The 21,221-nt window shown below is 33.9% G+C and overlaps 1 protein-coding gene across 1 annotated transcript in view; it reads right to left on the bottom strand.

The window, feature by feature from the left end:
* Positions 1-21,221, bottom strand: part of AIG1 (androgen induced 1) — a 717,445-nt gene that overhangs the window by 286,222 nt on the left and 410,002 nt on the right. The gene's annotated exons all lie outside the window — the stretch shown is intronic.

Below are 21,221 nucleotides of genomic sequence, written 5' to 3'. Positions count from 1 at the left end.
GGTCTGAAAAAAATAAAAAAAAAGTTAAAAAAAAATTGTTCAAAAAAATTAAAAAAATAAAAATACATTAAAAAATCTTAGCACCCAGGTGGGAAAGTGCTTAGCACTCAAAGGGTTAAAGGGCATTCAGCTCTTTTACTGCCCTTAAAATGGCATTTAGCTCTTTTTCGGCCCATTAAAATAAAAAAATAAAAAACACCCACCAAAAAAACCCTAACACTAACCCTGAAATCGGTACTCACAGTTGCTGTGAGTCCAGCGAAAGATCTTCAGCCAAGTGGTGAAGCATCTTCATCCAGATGGCTCCATCCTCATCCATTGCGGGACCAGCATCTTCTATCTTCTTCATCCCTGCGGAGGCGGAGCTGTCAGTGGATGCATGGAGATGTTGGTCCAGACAGTGGTCTATCAGTCTGACGTGGAGGTCCTCTTCATGCGATCATCCACTGCACACTGAGGATTCAATGCAAGGTACCCCTTTATATTGGGGTACCGCTGTATTCCTATTGGCTGAAAATTTCAAATCAGCCAATAGGAATGAGAGCTGCTTAAATCCTATTGGCTGATTTGAACAGCCCTTGGTAGTTTATTATAGATTAGACTTTTTTTATTTTGGGGGATTTTTGTTTTTTAAACGGGGTATTAGAATAGGAATAATTTTATTATTTTGGATAATTTCGTTTGTTATTTTTTGTAATGTTAGTTTTTTTTATTTTTTATAATTTTAGTGTTTATTATTTTTCATAATTGTAGTTTTTTATTTTTAGTAATTTAGTTTGTATTAGTTTAAGCTTAGGTTTTATTTTTATTTCACAGGTAAGTTTAGTATTTATTTTTAAATAGGTAGTTAATAATTATAACTTTAATTTAGGTCTATTTTTATTATGTTAAAGTTAGGGGGTGTTAGGTTTAAGGGTTAATATAGTTTAATTTAGCTAGTTGTGATGTGGGGGGCGGCGGTTTAGAAGTTAATAGGTTTAGTTAGTGTTGGCGATGAGGAGGTATGGCGGTTTAGGGGTTTATAGGTATAGTTAGTGTTGGCAATGTGGGTGCGGTGGTTTAGGGGTTAATAGCTTTATTCAGTGTCGGCGATGTCAGGGAAACGGCGGTTTAAAGGTTCATAGGTTTAGTTAGTGTTGGTGATTTCGGGGTACAGCAGTTAAAAGGTTAATAGGTTTAGTTAGTGTTGGCAATGTGGGGGTACGGAAGTTAAGAGGTTAATAGGTTTAGTTAGAGTTGGCGATGTGGGGGTGCGGCGGTCTTGGGGTTAATAGCTTTATTTAGTGTCGGCGATGTGGGTGATGGCGGTTTTAGATAAAAAAAATTCAGCAATCGTCGGAAAATTTGTTATGTTAAGTTAAATAGTTTTTTGCGGATCCTTTTGTTTTTTTGGATCCATTCTTTATTCATATGCATTATTCAATTCTGTAGTTTAGAATAGATAATGATAATAACTTAACATAACTAATTTGCTGAAACAACATTATTTATTTAACTAATGAAAACTAAACAAAATTTTTAGCGTTGCACATGTCTAGTTTCATGTCCCTTTAAGGAAAAATTAATGAAGGAATGTATCGGGAAAAAAAAATGCTGTTGACTCATTTGCATAGTTAAAACCATTAGTCTAACAGCAGGAAAGGATTTTTTTGCATATACAAAAGGCTTCAAAAAGTTCAAATTTACACTATTTAGTCATGAAAGGCTTCAAAAGTTCAAATGTACATGATTTACTAACAATACAGCTGACTGATTCCATTGTCAGAAAAAAAGTATGTTAGCTTAACTTGTGTTCTGGGACAATCCTGACCCCAGTAAAAAAAAAAAAAAAAATTGTGATGCTGGCTTGTAGCAGTAGCACTAGCTACTAAATAAACTTTATTTAGTTTAAGCTGCTGTCCAGCTGCTCCTATGCTGCCCTGAAGATGTTCCCCACAGGAAATAGTTGGTGAATGGTTTTCTGTTAATACACAAATTCTGAAACAAATTTTATGTCTCTGCATGTCAGTTTGGTATATATTTGTTCAGAGCTTTCATTATTTCAATATTATATTTGCTTCTTATGTTTTTCTCCTAAATAATATTAATTATATAACTATAAAAATTCTCAGGTGACCAGGACTTTATTATTGGAATAATATTATCAATATAATATTTTAGCTCATGTTTCTATCACATTTTCTTTTCTGTTAAGTAAAAATATATATATTTTTTAATCCTGCTTCACTACTGTTTATTTTCCACACAGATCTAAGCAGCCTATCAGACTGAACAGTGAATCTCTGTAGCCATTCTTTGCAGGTACTGACTGGCTACACAACACAAAGCTGGGCTGTAGAAAACAGCCAGTCAGAGGGCAAACGTACCCAACATGTATTCTTTATTACTTATTGTTACATATCAGACAAACATCTTGCAATGGGTTCCACATCTATAAGCTTTTAAGAAGTACATTAAAGGACCATGATGCCCAAATGTTGAAACACTTGAAAATGCTGCAACATAGCTGTTAAAAGCTGACTAGAAAAGTGTCCATGACCTCAGCACTGTTGATGCTGATTGGCTGCTGTTCATTTCTTCTTCCTTTTTTTTTTACCTGCAGCTGGGCAGTAACTGAAGTATAACTTTTTACACAGGGATTACTCTGGTGAGCTGAGAAAATTATGAGGTAAAATATCTTCCTTTTTTACATAGAGATGCTAAGGTGATATTTTCCTGTCGGCTTTTTACAGCTATGCTGCATCACTTTCAAGTTATTTAGCATATGAGTATTATGTCCCTTTAAACTTTTGAATAATCATCCTTTGTTAGCAGCTGAAAATGGCCACCAAGCTCTGCCCACAGGTAGCTGTTTTCTTGTATAATAGTTTAGCAGTGCATGTTTAATATTTTTTTAGTTAGTTATTTCAAATTGCACATGTACAAATCAGGGTAAGTAGGAAAGCTTATTAGCAAGTCGATCGTGATTGGAGAAACTTAAAGGGACAGTAAACCTTAAAAATAATGTTATATAATTCTGCACATAGTGCTATGGCGCGGTCGGGCCGGGCTGTGACTATACAGCTGGGCCGATGCGCTTTTTAAAAAAAAAAAATAGACCCGCTCAGAAGATCACAGAGAGCGGGTCTGTAAAACAGCAGGTTTTTTTTTAAATTCAAAGGGGAAATTTTGTTTTAAAACGTTTGTGCTAATATAATGTTATATAATTCTGCACTATGTGCAGAATTATATAACATTATTTTTAATGTTTACTGACACTTTAACATACCGAAAAAAACAAACAATAGATGGGCAGAGCTTGGTGGTCATTTTCAACTCCTAACAAATTATGGATATTTAAATATTTCATGTACTTACAAGCTTATAGATGTGGGACCAATTGCAGGATGCTTCTCTGGTATTTTTTTTTTCCAACAAGGCATTTTATTTTTTGGAACTTAAGTAATATATTAAAGTTAATGCATTACTTTAAAATTAAAATAGATTTAATGCACAGGCTTTTATAAATGTTAAAATATCCACTTAAAGGGATAGAGAGGTTAAAGGGACGTGCACCAGTACTCAAGCTCAGAGAGCTGAAAGTGGTGTGTATTGCATCTGTGAAGAATTAAATTATGTCATACAAGTCTCAGCTGACTCCCTGAGGCAACCTGAAGAAACAGCTAGACGCTGAGAAACGCGTTGTATGCATTTTGTGTTTTTATAATATTAAATTAGTAATTTTAAGTAGTTCACTAGTTTGTACTACTTTTATACTTTTTTGGAGCGCATTATACTCATTGTTGCTTTTGACATCCCTTTGGAACATCATCCCAGGGAGACCGATCAGATTAGACAGCTGGCGTCTATCAAATCCAGCCTGCCTTGTTTGCACGATTCACCCATGCAAACTCACATCTGAGTACTCAATTGAGAACTTTAAATGTAATCACTTCTTGTATATGTCTTATCTGCACTATGGGAAGCCCTGTATCTTTTATATATTGAAGGGTTATCAATACCAGTTACCCAAAAATTAATAACCTCCCCACACTCAAGGGAGACAGCACCAATAACAGTCAGCTGGAGACTGCAAATCCTAGCCTGCAATTTTTGCACTAATTTCCAGTGCATATCCCTTTGTGAGTAACCGTTTGTCAGCATTCAACACTATTTACTCCATTTGTTATTGAGATAACTGAACCATGAGACGCTCTTTTTTTATTTCTCTTCCAGATTATCTTTGCAAGCTCAATCTGCTAGAAGAAGAACTGACTCGAGGAATTATCTCATACATATATACAGTACATATAATTTTGTCATTTATATATATATATTGTTTTGTTTTATTTTCTTATTATTAGGAGAATTCAAAATAAGTATTTTTAGACCACCTGATTTAATGCTGGTTCGAGCCAGTCTCTAGCGTTATATTTCTAACACATATCACACTACAATACCCACAAATATTTCCATCTGTATTGCGCCCTCTGCCTTTTTCTAATTTAATAGAAATTTGCATATCATACATTTTCCTACATGACCTACCTTTAAACGGAGATTCCGGTCAAAATTGAAATGTGCATAGATGAATTACATCTTTGATTAGAAACATATTTGCAGTATACACGTATTGGCAAAAATGCTTCTATTAAAAGTTATCCCTATTTTAGTGTTTACATTTTTAGCTGCACGTGCATGTGAAGCACAGCTAGATATTCTCAGTGCATCAGCATTTTAAATACTGCAGCTGCTCAGAGCACCTGTGGGGCTTGTATCATGTCAGCAATTAACAAATTGAGTCATTAACAGATGATACAAGCACCTTAGGCTCTATGAGCAAGTGTTGTATTTAAAATGCTGGTCCCTTTAAAGGGACAGTCTACAATATGATTTTTATTGTTTTAGAAGATAGATAATCCCTTTATTACCCATTCCCCAGTTTTGCACAACCAACACCGCTATATTAATACACTTTTTACCTCTGTGCTTACCTTATCTAAGCATCTTCTGACAGCCCCCTGATCACATGACTTTTTAGTTATTATCTTGACTTGCATTTAGTACTGTGTTGTGCTAAATCTTAAATAACTCCTTGGGCGTTATCACAATGTTATCTATATGGCCCACATGAACTAGCATTCTCCTGTTATGAAAAGCAAATACAAAAGCATGTAATGAGAGGCTGTCTATTAAAACTTAGAAACAGGCAGAAATTTTGTATTATTATTATTATCATTTATTTGTATAGCGCCGCCAAATTCGTAGCGCTGGGTACAGTGATAGGGGTATACAATGACAAGGATTTGTGACAAAACATAACAAAACTAAATAAATCTAGTACAGAAGGAAAAGGGCCCTGCTCCGGAGAGCTCACAGCCTACAGGTTTAGGGTGCAGTGACATAAGGTTTGGGGTAGCTTGTCACATCGATTGTAGTTGCAGCAGTGAGTCAGGCAGTTCATGTATTAGTTTGGTTCGGATGAGGGATGGAGGAGAGATGGTAGGCCTCTCTGAATAGGTGGGTTTTCAAGGAGCGTCTGAAGCTATACAAGGTTGGAGACAGTCTTATGGAGAGGGGTAGAGCGTTCCAGAGGACAGGAGCAGCACGTGTGAAGTCTTGGAGACGGGAGTGGGACATAAGATAACAGGAGTGGAGAGACGTAGGTCAGAGGTTGATTGAAGAGGACGGGATGGGGAATATTTCACAATGAGAGAGGAAATATAGTTGGGAGTTAGACTGTTGAGTGCTTTGTAGGTTAGGGTTAATACTTTAGATTGTATTCTGAAGTGTATGGGGAGCCAGTGTAGAGACTGGCAGAGCGGAGCAGCTGATGTAGATCGGCGACATAGGTGGATGAGTCTAGAAGAAGCATTCATAATAGATTGGAGGGAGGAGAGGCGGTTGAAAAGTTATAAAGTATATTAATTTAACAATGTTGATTGTGCAAATCTGGGAAATGGGTAGCAAAGGCATTATCTATCTTTTTAAACAATAACAATTTTAGTGTAGACTGTCCCTTTAAATTCTTTGCCATGCACTGTTTCTCCTTGCTAGTGCACAACAATCAATCACAGCGGTACATATCAGTTGAGAATGCAGTTACTCATTTATTTTAGTTGCTAAGTGACTTTTGCTATGTCTGACCTGGATAACTAGACATATATGAGTCAATTTGTTATAAAACTAATCAATCAACTCATCTTTTTTGTCATAGCAAAGGCAACAGGAACCCAGCAATGACATCATGTACAGTTTCTATTCTATTTTACACTCCAGGAATCTGATGGATTTTTTTTAGCACTGTGTATATTTTTGCTAAAACAACAGACTAGAAGGTAGTTTTACAAACAGTGCTGGTTCTAGACTACAATTTGGGGTAATGATCACCTTCTTTCAGCAAGAGGCTGCATAATACTTAGTATAATATACTGCAGCTGGTATACTGCTATTGCAGGCGTGATCTACGTGATAATAATAATATTCAACAACCTTTGTCAACCGGAGAACTGAGACTGAGCTTGGTACACTTATTTAATAGGACACTGTTTTATAAATGTTTTATTATTGGGCTAGATTACAATTGGAGTGCTAACAGATGTGAGCAAGAGAGAAGGGTTTATCACGGGTGTTTGCGTGCGTCAGAAATATCACGCATTTTACAAGTTGAAAGTAAACACGTTTGCTCAAACGCAATTGAATTTAATGCGCATAGGGTTAGCGTGACTTTAGGGCTTACGCTCAAATAAAAAAGTTGCACAAAATACATCAAAAGTACATGAAAAAGTACAGTTACTCTCATAATAACCATCTAATAAAAAAATATTTTTAAAAAATTGCATTAAAAAGTCATAAGGGCTCAAATATATGAGGTCTCAGATCTCAGAAAAAAAGAAGGCATGCAAAGGACTTTAACATTGAGATAAATACATTGACATGTCTAAATATGTATATGTGTGTGTGCTTAGATGTGTGTACATATAGAGCCCTGAGGAAGTCCCAGAAGACATTGGGGATGAAACACGTGTAGGCTGCATCAGGACTAACGTCACGTACGTCATGTACGATTATGGAGATCTTGTTCCGACTTGCTAAGCTCATAGATGATCCAAACTTTACTTGCTGACAAGCGTTTATGGTAACCCTGGCACCTAGGTATGAGAGTTTTTTTTAAATATCATACCATTGTGCGCGCATTCGTTGGGGAAGGACCGCAAATATGTCTGCTAGTTACCGTCCTCCTGTGACTCTTTATTGGCTTGCCTGCTTCTAACTGCCAGCATACTCTCAGCTCCACCTGAACTGGCTCACTAATTACGCTGGAGTGTCTGAATGTATGTATGCTGCTTCTGCTATACTAACACCTGATGCTTTGCATTTCCTAAGTAGGTGTTAAGAACTTTGTGGCTCTATATGGCTTGGCCTAATGAAGAATGTTATGAAGAGAATTAAAAATGCTCTGCAACACTCTAAACTTTGAGACATCGCAATAACTTTGTATACCATAGTTCTTGCAAACTCTAACCATCAAGTCATTGCCTACTTATATGCTCACTGCTTCAGTTGAATGTTGTCTCACATGCATGAATGAATTTATAGTACTTGTCAGCAACAATTAACATATTGTTTACCATCTTCCAAATTGTTGGATCATTCCTACACTTATAGGGTCATTTTGTATATACAGCCAGACACTGTGCATATTAATGCTTGTTGCTGTGTTAACCCTATTATCTTGCTCTATAGTCTATTTGGAGTAATTGATACTGCAGTGAGCCTTTTCCTAAATTTAGGGAGAGTGGGGGACTGTAATAGATCCTAGTGAGTTCCATGATAGCATATACCCTCTATACTTAGGTGGGGCTGCCCTCTGGTCAGGTGTTGCAGGTCCCTCGCATCCCTTTCAATTATGATCTCCATGTGACGTCACCTATCATATATTAATTGAGTTTGTGCTTTCTTATGATTTTAGTTTGTATGTATTATTTGCATGTTTTTGTTTCTTATTTTTTGGTTTTGCTTTTAGTGTCTGTTTTTTTTCTGTTGGGAAAATATCTCTTATTTTTGTAATAACAATCCTTGTTGATTGGGATTTTGATCAAACTTTTTTTGCTATATTAAATCATTATTAAAAGAGTGCTGATTCCCTGTCTTTTTATTGATAGTGCATTACACTGTCATATCTACCTTTTTCAATAAGTTGTTATCTACCGTTATGGGTCTGCACCATTTCCTTTAAAAAGGATGTCATTTAAAAATATATATAGGAATACAGAAACATTTGTTTTGAATTTTCACTCCCCTCTTATTTTGTATATTTTGCGATATTCTAACTTCAAATTCACGTGTAGGGTTAGCGTGAGCAAAAAGCTTACTTCTAACAGAGTTAACGCGCGAGTGGGATCAATAAACAGTGCTTCACTCGTAATCTACCCATTGTCAGCTGCAGTGCTTGTCATCAAACCTGGTTTATATTATTATATTATTTTAAGCATTATTTATATTTTATATCAAGTTTACATGTGTTGTTAAGAATAGTTTGTTTTGCATAATTATAATCTCCATTTAAAAAAAAAAGTTATATTAGCAGCAAATGCTTTATATTAAGGTGCTCTACACCCTCTAGTAGGCCACAATAAAAAAGCAATAGAGTTCTTAGAGATACAGCCCTAACGTACATGACGTACAAAAAAGAGGACAGTGAACTATGAGCCAATCACAAGGGTCTTACAGTGGTCCTCAAATTCTGATAATTCTTTAATAAGGGGTTACTGTGGCAAAACTAATTATATCTTCATGAGTATCTTAGGGACTACCTTGGCACAGTTTTTCTCTGCCCAAAATTAAGGAGACAACATCAAAAAAGTACTATGCAAATGCCTTCATCTTCCAAGAGTCTCTCTTTCAATGTCTCTTAAATTCAAATAATCTACAAATGCTATAATTCTAATATATTTATTCAGTATATCTAGTTTTCAAAGGTCCAGTCCCATAGTTCCTGTGTTTTACTCAAAGTGTAGTACCATTCCAATCCATAAATAGAGGCATATATAAATATTGTATGCAGTGATTTTTGGCTTTTAGTGTTAAGATATTTAAATGAATTCAGATGTCAATCATGATTGTTGCAATTTGGGAAGGGACAGTCAACTCAAAGTAAACTTTCATGATTCAGATAGGGCTTGCAATTTTATAGAACTTTCCATTTTACTTGTATAATCAAAATTTGCTTTGTTCTTCTAGTATTCTTTGTAAAAGCTAAACCTAGGCAATCCGATAAACTGATTTCTAAGCCTTTGAATGCCACCTCTTATCTCAGTGCATTTTTACAGTTTTTCACAGTTAGACAGTGCTAGTTCATGTGTGTCATATAGATAACATTGTGCTCACACCCGTGGAGTTATGTATGAATCAGCACTGCTTGACTAAAATGCAAGTCTTTCAAAAGAACTGAGATAAGGGGCAGTATACAGAGGCTTAAATACAAGGTAATCACAGAGGTAAAAAGTATATTAATATAACAGTGCTGGTTATGGAAAACTGGGGAATGGGTAATAAAGGGATTATCTATCTTTTTAAACAATAACATTTTTCAAGTAGACTGTGCCTTTAACAAATAAATAAATAATACCACCACCTGCTATTGTTGTAATGAAATATATGAAATAAATTAAACGAATAGTGTATTAAAGGGACAGTCAACAACAGAATTTTTGTTGTTTAAAAAAATAGATAATCCCTTTATTACCCATTCCCCAAGTTTGCATAACCAACACCGATAATAATACATGTTTTACCTATGTAATTACATTGTATCTAAGCCTCTGCAAACTGTCCCCTTATTTCAGTTCTTTTGACAGAGTTTCATTTTAGCCAATCAGTGCTAACTTCTAGGTAACTTCATGTGCGTGAGCTCAATGTTATCTATATGAAACACATGAAATAACACCCTCTAGTGGTAAAAATGCATTCTGATTAGAGGCGGCCTTCAAGGTCTAAGAAATTAGCATATGAGCCTTCCTAGGTTTAGCTTTCAACTTAGAATACCAAGAGAACAAAGCAAAATTGGTGATAAAAGTTAATTGGAAAGATGATTAAAATGACATGACCTATTTGAATCATGAAAGTTTATTTTGGACTTGACTATCCCTTTAAAGATACACCAAAAACATTAAATTAAACAATAAATTAAGTAAATTATTTGTAATTCGATGTTTAAAATTAAATAAAATGTTTGCACTATTTTTATTTAATTTATATTTTAATATTGATACATTTTACATTTAATATTATTAGTGTATTTGTATACATTGTCATTGCATTTTAATTTAATACATGTATTTGGGCTACACAGTTGCTTTCACAGTGGCTGTTCATGGACTTGCAAACGTTTAAAGTCGTTTGGACCCAAGCAAATGCTTAACAAGTCAACCAATCAGAAAACAGTTAAAGGAAGTTGGGTTCACAGTAGGTAAAGCTCAGCTCATTTTAAAGTTAACCAAAGATGGTTTCATTATTTGACAGTTACAATTTATGGTGATATCTGGAGTTTTAGCCAGTTTGACATGGCAAAATTGAACTGACCTTTCTCTACCACACAAGATGGTTGAATATGGGTGGCTTGTGGGTACACCTCTAAGAATGTGAAATCTCTGCTGAAATATTGTAAAGCAACAATCACATACAGTAAATAAACAACAAATCTATTCATTCACATTGTATTATTTTTTTTAACAGGATAAATAAAATACATCAATAAATTAATTTGTTTTCACAGAACTGTTAAATTACATAAGATATTTTGCATGTGTGAAAGTCTCTTTCAGAGCACAATGTTCACAGAGAATCCCTGGAAAAATAAAAAATATAAACTCTGTGGCTGCCCTGTTATTTTTCCCTAGCAACTTGTAGCATTTGCTATGGATTTTAAACTGGCAAAACTTGTAAGAATTCAGCATGAAGGAAATGCTGGAGGTTCAGCAGATTTCTAAATCTAACAATTTAATAGCTGTAATTTATTCTGTTCCCCAATAAAATGATTGTTACTGGTACATGGTGATCATATACAGTGGAAAGGGAACAAGTACAAACAAGTATTTACTGTTTACAAATGCAGCTTTACGCTCAACCCTTTTATATGCGGAAATAACTGGAAAAGCTTATTACATATTATGTCCTATTGCAGAGGCCCCATGGGCCATAAATAAAACATGGAACATTATGTCATACTTTAAAAGTGTTGTGATATAATCTACATTTTGTACAAAATATCAGATTACTGATTCAAATTCTGTTACCTGTCAAATTGACAAAAAGTTCTCAGACATTGTTTTGGAGGATATAAAACAAGTATGTATTATACCATTTTTAGAGATATACAACGTCATAAAACAATAAAGGGACATTGCACTGTAAAGCATTCTTCCCTTTAATATGTTCCCAAGAATCCATTTTACCTGTATTAAATTGTCTGCAAACGGCTACTATATTTTCATTTTATTATTTGAAATAGCTGATTTTGCCTGTAGAAACCGCTACCTGAACTGAAAATACGAAAACAGTTTTATTCCCTGTAAAAAAGCTATTGTGATAGAGTGTAAATTAACCTCTCCCAGTGGGGGGGAGGGGGGGGGGGGTTGGGTGGATTTTTATATTTGAAATAGCTGGTTTTGCTCATTGAACCACCTGTGTTTATTAGCATTTCAATGCATAACTATTAGGCTTTGTGTATAGAAAGAGATAACATGAATATGTCTGATCTTTTTGCAGAGAAGAAAAAGTGATGGTTTTAATGGGCAAGACCATATATTTTAAATACAAAAATAAATATGATGGGGCTATGCCCCACACACATAACCTGCAGTAAGTATTAAAACTATAAAGTTGAATAATTCCAGTGCATGTGAATAAACCTTTCATTTTGTTTCATGATAAAAGGACATGAAGAAAAATGTGCTAAAAACTAAGAGATTCAACTTTGGATCAGGAATTGTGAGGTAAATTCTGTATAATTTTTAAGGTTACAGCATTCTTTCCAGTTATATGATTACAAAAAGGAGTTTTAGCAAATAATTATTTAGAATACAAACCTCAAAACAAAATCCATTATGACATTCTAATAGTATATCAAGAAAAACAAATAAGCCAAAACATTATCAAATCCAAAATTACACAATTCCTAACATTTGCAAAGTGAGATAAATATCTGTATTAGTAGTAAGTCAATTAAATTAGTTATAATTGCTAATTCTTTATCAGATACTTATTAATATCACAACTTATTTGATTTTTCTTTATAATGTACTTTGTGTTGTATGAGTTACACACAGATTTACATTTAGAATGAAATGTGTTTATGGTTTGGAGAAAATGTAATTAATGCATCATTGTTTTTAATATGAAAACTATTGCAAACTTCTCATTGTCGTGGAAATTTGAAAAAAGTACATTAAATAACTGCTTTACATTAGGACCTCTATATATCTACCTATTATCTATCTATCTATCTATCTATCGATCTATCTATCTATCTATCTATCTATCTATCTATCTATCTATCTATCATCTATCTCTCCATTTATCATTTAATAGATTTGCAATGAACATTATTATGAGGAAAAAGTGCAGACAGCAAAATGACAAATATAAACTGTATTTTAGATAGAATATTACAAAATACCACCAGCTCTCAAAATTCTTTTAAACGTATTTAGGTTGTAAAATAATGTATGCATTCCTTTCCACAACTAAAAAAAACAAAAAGAATTACATTGCAGTCTCACCATAATAGCTCTTACCTTTAAAAACATTCAAATGACATAATGCAATTGGAAGTTAAGTAGTACCAGGCACATACTTGTTCAGCAATGTGGGCATTAAAGTACCGGTATATTTCCGCATTATAAAAAAAAACACTGATTCTGCATATAATTAGGGACTCTGAGAAACATTGTAATAAATAGCAACAGTAGTAGATTATGGCACAAAATACGGAGACTAATAAAATCTGTATTTTTTGTTGCATTGATAATGTGATCTTAGATATACTGTACTCTGTATGTAATTATATATTTAAATATTAATACTATTCCAATTCATTAGAAGATTCGTGCAAAGTACTCCATTTAGCTTTTCATAACATTTTCAAATTCAGGGTAATTCCAATCCATTAAAAAAAAAAAAACAATAGAAAAAGTGGTTATAGAGTCTTTCAAGTGGTTTTGCACCATGTTATATTTACCAATACTTTGCACTGAGATAATTTGACAGTAGTATTCTAATCCATATTAAAAAAAAAAAAAATTCTAAGCAGATTTTTAATTGCCTAAATTATACTTTGAAATTAAAACCGTTAACTATGATTATCAGAATATTCTTTTTTTGTAGAAATGAAGTGTTTGGAATCGGATGTTAAAAATTTTAATTTTAAAATAAATTGAAATAACATTATATCAATCTATCTCTCCACACGTCATGAATTTTCGTCAAAATTAAACTTTAATGATTCAGATAGGGCATGTAATTTTAAACAACTTTCCAATTCCTTATCAAATTTGCTTTTTTCGCTTTGTATTCCTTGTTGAAAGCTAAACCTAGGTAGGCTCATATACTAATGTCTAAACCTTTGAAGGCCACCTCTTATCTCAGGGCATTTTGACAGTTTTTCACAGCTAGACAGCGCTAGTTCATATGAGTCATATAGATAACATTGTGTTCAATCTGGTAGAGTTATTTATGAGTCAGCACTCGGCTAAAATGCATGTCTGTAAAAAGAACTGAGATAAGGGGGCAGTCTGCAGAGGCTTAGAAACAAGGTAATCACAGAGGTAAAAGGTATATTAATATAACTGTGTTATGCAAAACTGGGGCATGGGTAATAAAGGGATTATCTTTCTTTTTAAACAATAAATATTTTCAAGTAGACTGTCCTTTAAAGGGACAGTCAACCATAGAATTGTTATTGTTTTAAAAGATAGATAATCCTTTTATTACTCATTCCCCAGTTTTGCATAACCAACACAGTTATATTAATGTACTTTTTACCTTTGTGATTACCTTGTATCTAGGAACCTTCTTCCAGCCCCCTGATCACATGACTGTGACTGTTTATTATCTATTATCTTAAATTTAGCATTGTATTGTGCTAGATCTTAAATAACCCCCTGTGCCTGAACACAGTGTTATCTATATGGCCCACGTGTACTTTCTGTCTCTTTGTGTTGAAAAGAGATTTAAAAAGCATGTGATAAGAGGCAGCCCTCAAAGGCTTAGAAAATAGCATATGAGCCTACCTATGTTTAGTTTAAACTAAGAATACCAAGAGAAAAAAGCAAATTCGATGATAAAAGTAAATTGGAAAGTTGATTAAAATTAAAAGTCCTATCTGAATAATGAAAGTTTAATTTATACTTGACTGTCCCTTTAAGTGAAAAATCTGCATTTAAACATCAATATTCAATGTAATAGCCTTCATGTTTTATTTTCTCTTTTGCATAGTAAATTTTGTTTCCCTGAAGGGCGGAAACAACCTTACAAAAAACCCCTTGACATCCCTAGTTTTTTTTGTATGTTTAATCAGAATTTCCTCTTATATTTATATATAATTTGGATGGCTTACAGTGGCTGTTCAAAAGGATTGGAATGGCTTAGAAAAGTAAACCAAAAATTCATCCAAAAAGCACACACTGTTTTCACACATAGATTTTTTATGGATTGAAATGAGGGGCAAAGAGTTCTGGCAGAAGTTTATTACTAGTTTAAAGGTAGAATGTATGGAACTAACATCATGTATCTACAATAACATTATTTATTTGTCTTAAAGTACTTTTAAAGGGACATGAAAGTCAAAATTAAACTTTCATGATTTAAACAAATCATGTCGTTTTAAAAGACTTTTAAATTTTCTTTCATTATTAAATTTATTTAATTCACCTTTCTGGAAAAGCATACATAGGCAAGCTCAGGAGCAGCAATGCACTGGTGTGAGCTAGCTGGTGATTGATGGGTACTCACATATGCCTTATTGTATCGTTAGATCTGTTCAGCTAGCTTACAGATGTACATTGCTGCTCTAAAGCAGACTTTTAACTATGTGTTTAACACCCATGCAGGGGTTTAAGAGAACATTATTTGCAAACAACAGCACAATGATAAAATGCCCTTACATATTGGATCATTTTCTTTTGACAGGTGTATGCTCTTTTAAAATGGTTCAGCAAAGATTGAATACATTTATATGGAAACTAACAGGAAAGACATGTTACATATTAATATGACCTTTTAATGAATGGAGGCACACATATAATATTATCTAATCACTTTATTATATGTAATTTATATTAGATCATTTAGACAATGTGTCTTACAGTTAGCAAGTATTCTTACATACAAACTTTATTTTTGTTTAGTCATATCTTAGGCTATCCTTATAGTGGGTGTCACTTTTTTTTTTAAATTACTCAATTCTTAAACAACCTCTGTGTGTCTTTATAATTTCATTCCAAGATACCGTACGTACTTAGTGGTAATAAGCACCTGAAATACCTAACCCAATCAGTGCCGGAGGGCTTACTTGTGAGACAAACACCTCCAATAAAATGTAAATGTCTTTGTTATGCAGGGAGTGCATGTGTCTTCAATTGAAAGAAATGCAGCTTGCCAGGTTTGAAAAGTACATCACAAGTCTGAACACCCAAAGGGGTGGATTTCTGTTACTATAGTTGCATGTCAAATAAATAAATGAGATACCCAGGGAAGCTTCCACATTCTTGTGGTCTGATTAAGTCATATTTACCGCATGCTTGTATAAAAAGCACTCAAGTTTTAACTGCAGGCCCGTAACAAAGTGTTCCATGTTTCCACACCCATATGGCACTGCTGAGGAGTTGCAGGGTGGAAAAATACCCTTTAGAATACTTATCCCTGAGAACTTTACATCCTAATATGTAATCTCTTGTGTGTTCCCTTCGACATACACTATAATCAAACTGCCGGCTTTCATTAAACAAGGGAAGCTACAAACCTTTGCTGTCAGTGGTAAATGTGCATGATATTCATTATTAAGCACAATAATAAAGTTAGTTTTAAGGGCAATTTGAGGTGACTATAAAAAGTTAATAAAAACATACATACATAAAATCTAGAAGTGGAAACAAACTCAATTAAATGCATTAACAGTAAAAAAAAAAAAAAATAAACCTTAAGATTTTTATTTTTTTTATTTTTTTTTGTTTGTGAATGCAAACATTTAACAAGCCCTATTAGAATTTATTTTGTATTAAATAGATAGAAACAATTAGTGCAACATATAAATACACATATAGAAAGATAGAAATAGAGGTATAGATAGATTCATGAGAGCATGTAATTTTAACACTTTCAACCCTGGAAATATATGTCTGTAACCTTCACAAAGGGGTAAAACTCATAAGTAAAGTATACTTGGATTCGGAAGCCTCAGAAAACTGCTTGTCCCAGGCTGAAACTGCTGCTGACCAATCAGCAACAGTAGTTACATAATTCAGATGTATAACTAGCTCTACTGATTGGCTCAACAGGCAGTTTCCACTCTGGACCAGCAGTTCTCTGTAACTCCCGAGTCCCAAGTTATTTTAAATATGTGTTTAATACCTTTGTGAAGGTTAAACATGTAGAGTTGCAGGTCAATAGTGATGAAATTACATGCTCAAACAAATTTCATTTAAAGGGACACTGAACCCAAATGTTTTCTTTTGTAATTCAGAAAGAGCATGTAATTTTAAGCAAATGTCTAATTTACTCCTATTATCAATTTTTATTCGTTCTCTTGCTATCATTATTTGAAAAAGAAGGCATCTAAGCTTTTTTTTTTTAGTTTCAGAACTCCGGACAGCACTTTTTTATTGGTGGATGAATTTATCCACCAATCAGCAAGGACAACCCAGGTTGTTCACCAAAAATGCGCCGGCATCTAAACTTACATTCTTGCATTTCAAATAAAGATACCAAGAGAATGAAGAAAATTTGATAATAGTAGTAAATTAAAAAGTTGCTTAAAATTTCATACTTAATCTGAATCACGAAAGAAATTTTTTGGGTACAGTGTCCCTTTAATTTTCTAAAATTCTGTAATAATGTTTTTAAAATATCCAAAAAAATGAATTGCAATAACTGGATACTATAGTTTCAAAAGCGTAATTTGAGCAATATTCACTTCTTATTTAACCAGGATATATTTAACAAGTGAACAAAGCATGCACAAAAAAAAAATAACATTAAAAAAATGACTGTGGAAATAGCCAAGTTATTTAATTAAAAACAAGCCAAGCAAGACTTCAAGTGTAAAGGCTGATGAATTTGATAATTACAAAAACTATGCAAAAACCTGTATGAAAAAAGTGTTCTCCCCACTTTTACAGGCCCAGCCTCCAACCCCTTACCTTGCCTGCCAATGTAGTTGTCCTAAGGGGTCACTTATTTCCCCCCCACACACTCGCCAGCAGCGGAGTTGCCTTGAAAATGCACTATGCATGCCCACAAGGCTCATGTGACCTCGCTGCCCAATGGATGTGGCCCTGCATTGAGAAAACTCCCATAATCCCAGCGGGCCAATCCAGCACTGTTCTCTGATCGGAAAACCGTGGGTAAAAGTTCTCATTGTACTGTATATGACAGATTTTGTAGTGAGAAGTAAAAAAATTTAATTAATAGAAAACCATGTGGATAATAAGTTTTCTTATGGAAATAAATGGTTTTGGATTTTAAACCCATGTGAAAGTCTTGTACAAAACACTTTGCACACTTTTTCTAATGAACTGAAATAGAGGCCAAACTGTCAGAAAAAAAGATGGTGTTTAGAAAGCAAGATATACTCTTAAAATAGTTCCATGTGGGAAGGATTTGTTTGTTAAATCAAGTGATCTGCTCATAGATACTCCTAATTTACAGATTAGAATAGTAGGTAGACAGGTACAGATGCCACAAAATGCCATGGAAAATATAGTCCTGGAAAATGCAAGTGGTGCCCTAAAGGAAGATTTCTGAATTGTGACCTTGTGACAACAATTTGCACAGCTCTTCGATAGGAATGTTTAAGGGTTCATATCTGACTTTGTAATATCATGTAGCAACTTGAAGTCTTCAGAAAAGGGACAGGAAACACCAACATTTTCTTTCATGATTTGGATAGAACATACAATTTGAAACAACTTTCCAGTTTACTTCTATTATTTAATTTGCTTGATTTGCTTGTTATCCTATCCTGAAGGACGATATTTGCACTAATGGCAACTAGCTGAACACATCTAGTCAGCCAATTACATGAGACAAATATGTGCAGGCACCAATCAGCCGCTAGCTGCCACTAATGTAGGATATGTGCGTATTATTTTTCAACAAGGGATACCAAAAGAACGAAGCACATTTGAAAATAGAAGTGAATTTAAAAGTGTCTTAAAAGGATATTCTCTAGCTGAATCATGCAAGTTTAATTTTGAATTTCCTATCCCTTTAACAGTAGTTATGATAACTATACATAGAGGTGCAATTTATTCTAGGTAAAAAAACTGTCAATGTGCCAAATCCTTGACGTCTATGTGTAATATTGTAAGCAAATTATTAAATAAACATTTCAGCTGGTGTGGCATTTGCTACATAATCATGATAATGTCACGTTTACTAGAGCATTTAAGCATTTTGTTTTCATTTCATTTTTAAGATACAGTTGAAAGCATTGTATAAGGTGAGGTTTCACTTTAGTACCATTACTTTGGCTAGATCTCCACACAAAAGTATCAGAAGCCGGAACTACTTGTTCAAGCTGCTAAGATAAATGTAAAATTAAACGACAAACCAAACACCTTGTATTCGGTAAAGTAAGCAGGCTGACAGCTGGAGAAGCTACGGCTGATGCAGAAGCCAAAAAAAGAACTGCTTATTTGTAGTATCAACTCAATGTCCTTATGTTCATCTCTTATAAAGGTTTAAAGGGACCAGATTTTTTGTTTGTTTTAAAAGATAGATAATTCTTTTATTACCCATTCTCCAGTTTTGCATAACCAACCTTGTTATATTAATATACTTTTTACCTCTGTGTTTATCTTGTATCTAAGCATCTTCTGACAGCCCCCTGATCACATGACTTTTTATTTATTATCCATTGACTTGCATTTTAACCAATCAGTGCAGTGTTGTGCTGACTCTTAAATAACTAATGTGTGAGCACAATGCTATCTTTATGGCCACATGAACTAGCAGTCTCCTGTTGTGAAAAGCAAATAAAAAAGCATGTGATAAGTGTCTGTAGTGGCTTAGAAACAGGTAGAAATTTAGAGGTTTACATTTTATAAATGTAAACCTCTAACCTGTGCAAAGCTGGGGAATGGGTAGTAAAGGCATTATCTATCTTTTTAAACAATAACAATTTTATTGTTGACTGTCCCTTTAAACATGTTTTCCATTGAAAGTCACTAGCCCACAAAATAAATTAACAGGGTCACACAAAATTGGTAATTAAATGTATATTTTGAGACAGAAACACACAATATTCAATGTATAGTTTATTTTGACCCTGCTTTTCTAAGCAGATTCTACTTTAAAGGGACAGTCAAATCCCAAAAAAACTTTCATGTTTCAAATAGGGCATGTCATTTTAAAGCACTTTCCAATTTACTTTTATCACAAATGTTGCTTTGTTCTCTTGGTATTCTTAGCTGAAAGCTAAACCTAGGAAGGCTCATATGATAATTTCTAAGCCCTTGAAGGCCGCCTCTTATCACATGCTTTTTTTATTTGCTTTTCACAACAGGGGAGCGCTAGTTCATGTAAACCATAGATAACATTGTGATCACGCACGTAGCTTGTGGCAGACACAGCACTAATTGGCTAAAATGCAAGTCAATAGATAATAAATAAAAAGTCATGTGATCAGGGGGCTGTCAGAAGATGCTTTAATACAAGTTAATCACAGAGGTAAAAAGTATAATAATATAACAGAGTTGGTTATGCAAAATTGGGGAATGGGTAATAAAGGGATTTATCTATCTTTTTAAACTACATCAATTCTGGTGTTGACTGTCCCTTTAAGTGAAGACCGTTGATAAACTGATAATTCACTGTTAAGTGGCAGCCTTCCCCTTCTCACTTTTTCACTCGTCTTTCCATTTTCTCATATTCCCTAACCTTATCCTATTTTGTCCCCTCCTCATTCCTCTCTATTAATTTGTCATCATTCAAACTTTTCAAACTGTTCTCAGCCCTCCTAATCCCTCTCCGCATGTCTCCTTCTCTCCTGTCCTTCCACCCTCTTTCTCTTTAGTTCCTCATCCCTCCTCTTCCTTAAAGGGGCATAAAACCCCAAATATTTCTTTCATGATTAAGGCAGATCATACCCTTTTAAACAACTTTTCAATATTACTTCTATTATATAATTTGCTTAATTCCTTGCTCTCCTTTGTTGAAAGAGCAGCAATGCACTACTGGGAGCTAGCTGAACAAATCCGCTGAGTCAATGACAACAGTCATATATGTGCAGCCAACAATCAGTAGCTATCTCCCATTAGTGCATTGTTGCTCCCGAGTCTACCTAGATATGCTTTTCAACAGAGGATACAAAGACAACAAAGCAAATTAGACAATAGAAGTTAATTGGAAAGTTGGTTAAAATTGAATGTTCTATTTCAATCATTTAAGTGTATTTTTGACTTACTGTAGCTTTAACTCCTCATTGCTTCATTCACATCCCCTATTCTCTCCCTCTCCCTATCATCAATCTCTCTCATTTTCTCATCCCTCTTCCTTACCCCATTCATCATTTTATTTCTATTTGTTTTATTAGCCCCCATCAGTACTGCTTTAATAAATTAGCACTAGGTATGCTAAAATAGCAGCAGCAATACAAATGTCCTGATTACCTTTGTAGCTAAATTTCCCAAGCTGAATATTGTAAGAACGTTCTCATTTTGATTTTTTTAAAGTTGAAACCATAAAAAAGCTTTCACATTTTAAGGTTAAAAATTAAATTTGGGAACTGCTCAAATGAATATATTTAGGAACACGATATAATATATTTTAATATATTTGTGTAATAATTATTTAGCCTAAACTTTCAAATCCTGCTGTTTATTATTGTAAATATTTTATTTTATTTTTGTCTTGCAAATCCCATTTATTGTTAATAGCTCATGAATAACAAAAAAAACGTACATTTCTGTTGGAAATATGCATCACCTAAAGAACTTGAATTGACAATCTGATATTCGTTTCTT

Source organism: Bombina bombina, chromosome 4 (assembly GCF_027579735.1).
Source record: "Bombina bombina isolate aBomBom1 chromosome 4, aBomBom1.pri, whole genome shotgun sequence".
Classification (NCBI taxonomy): Eukaryota; Metazoa; Chordata; class Amphibia; order Anura; family Bombinatoridae; genus Bombina; species Bombina bombina.
This window is presented reverse-complemented; position numbering and strand designations above follow the sequence as displayed.